The sequence below is a fragment of the Montipora capricornis genome, chromosome 12, assembly GCF_036669925.1.
Source record: "Montipora capricornis isolate CH-2021 chromosome 12, ASM3666992v2, whole genome shotgun sequence".
NCBI classification, from domain to species: domain Eukaryota; kingdom Metazoa; phylum Cnidaria; class Anthozoa; order Scleractinia; family Acroporidae; genus Montipora; species Montipora capricornis.
In genome coordinates this window covers 32334938-32337437 of record NC_090894.1, presented here as the reverse complement: position 1 = coordinate 32337437, position 2500 = coordinate 32334938, and the positions used below count along the sequence as shown (strand labels likewise).

Here is a 2500-nt window from a genome sequence, read left to right as displayed (position 1 = left end):
ATCCCATATGAACCATGTGAGCGTTAGCCCTACTTCATGGAAATGGGCCCACACAAGGACAGAGAAAAACTCTGACCAGGGTGGGAATTGAACCCACGACCTTCGGGTTAGATCTCTGCCGCTCTACCGACTGAGCTACAAGGTCAGACGGGAGCAGGCCGTGGGAAGTGAAGATGTTAAAGTCACGGCAATGAACATGTACAAGTACAAGGAAAGGTTACGTTTATACAAACGTTGGCCGTGTAGCACTTTTATTTTAAACAGATTTTCGATTGTTGTGTATGTCAGAAAAAAATGTCGTAGCATTTTAAAACATGTTTTAAAACGCTGTGACAATCGTAAGTCATGTGTGGGCCTGTCGTGAGCTTGTCGCATGCGACAAAAATCGTACCGTGTAAATCGGCCCTTGAGAAGTCACCAAATGGAAAAAGTCTACGCCAACAATGTAGTTGTGTTATAATACTAGCCTCACATGATATTCAGAAATAACAGTTATGCCCCAATCTCGCAATCCTTTCCCGGGATACTTTAGACCATGAGCCGTCTCTCTCTCTAATATCTATAAAATCAGTAGAACAGACGTGATTCCTTGCGGCGCATATTTTCACGGACCTCTACGGATTCGCAGTCTGGGGCAAGTTAAATGAGACACCTAACGCGCTGCCGTACTTTTATCTTTCCCGCATATCATGAAGAATACTCACAACTAAACTATAGTTCGGGTAACTTAAAACAGTTTATTTCATATTTAAAACAATGTCATGTCTGGTGTATTCGTCAAAACCTGGTGTACTCAAAAAAAGACAATTATTTCTTCCTTAAAACCAGACAATTACTTTTGCTAATACATTTCTTGTTCCTTTAAGTCATACATTGACATCTCTTCACGCTTTTTGAAAATGTTTGACCCAGGCGCTCGCTTCCAGATTTCGCCAATCGGTATCCAAGAGGGAAGATACTCGAAAGATACTTGCTTCCAAATAATCAAACACTGTCTCCCGCTCGTGGCAAATAACCCTGATTTGCATTAGCTTCTCCATTTATTTGTATCTTGAACGTCGGATTGCCTACGCTGGCGTATGACGCCACAATATTTGCGGGGGAAAACCAGACAATTACTTTTGTATATCTTTTGTATTAAGGTCTCTGAAGGTTCATTTATACGGTACAATTTTTGTCGCACGCTACAAGCTTAGGACATGTCTACAACTCGTTTACGATTGTCGCGTACGCTGCAACAATTGTAAGTCATGTCCTAGGCCTCTTGTAAGCTTCACGTCGCATGCGCCAAAAATCGACCGCAACAGGTTTATTTGATACACAAAGTGGGGTTTTATCAACGGAGTTGATAATGTAAATTGGCCACCGTACATAGATTCTAAGGGCCCATTAACACGGTACGATTTTTGTCGCATGCGACAACGACTTACGTCAGGCCCACAACATGATTTACGATTGTTGCGTACGTCAGAAAAATGTCGTAGCATTTTAAAACATGTTTTAAAACGCTACGACAATCGTAAGTCATCTCTTATGGCCTGTCGTGAGCTTGTCGCATGCGACAAAAATCGCACCGTGTAAATCGGCCCTAAAAGCTGACGTTTCGACCGTTAGCCCTTCGTCAGAGCGAATCGAGGAATTGTGGGTTACGTGCAGTTTTTATAGTAGAGTAGGAGCTACGCTATTGGTGGTAACATGGCAACGTGAAAATAGGAATATATTAGTTAAATTAAAAGCGTTCGTTAATACCGTGAGGATTAAGGGTGCCGATTTGGAAGATGAATTGAATTGGGTCTGATGACCGCAACGCCTCTGATTGGTCCGCAACCAACTAACTGCAGTGAGATTATTATATGACTAGCTCCATGAGCGGGCAAGATGAACCAAATCCCCCACTGTGATTGGCTACCCGAGCGGGCAAGATGGAGCTATCTTGCCCGCTCGGGATTTCTCACTTGGTCCCGCAACTTCGTCTCGGTTTTTCTAGGCCGTATTTTTCCTTTAATACAACACAGCGACGGGTAGTTTCTTTCTGTGTTTTTAATCCGACATCAACACTAACTTTGCGCGGGACTGGTACACAAGCTTTCCAAAGGGGGTAGAGTCGCTACAATATGGTCTCGACCACCCGAGACGAGACAGCAAAATAAAAATCAAAGAAGCAACAATTTGGGAGCTTATATATGTTTTTAGCGTTTACTTTCGAAAGAAAAGTTTTTCCCGCCATAATTCTCAACGCTGTCAACGGAAAATTCTCGATTCATAAACAGCCTTTATTTAAACTACATATTAATGCTGCGTTAAGATTGTAAGTCCATTTGCTTAATGTGAAAACGCAACTATACTTAACAAAAAAGAAAGGCAAATGATGATACGCATTTTTTGAAGATGCGTCTTAAAATACATGCATAATTAAGTAAGGTCAACTTTGTCTCGGTCACGCAATTCTCATCTAGACGCTCGGTAAAGTTGTCTCGAGAAGGAGGGCTGTCTCGGGTAA

At 42.2% G+C, this 2500-nt stretch overlaps 1 protein-coding gene across 1 annotated transcript in view; it reads right to left on the bottom strand.

Moving 5' to 3' along the window:
* LOC138025668 (L-2-hydroxyglutarate dehydrogenase, mitochondrial-like) overlaps window positions 1–2500 on the bottom strand; it is a 36428-nt gene that overhangs the window by 4486 nt on the left and 29442 nt on the right. The gene's annotated exons all lie outside the window — the stretch shown is intronic.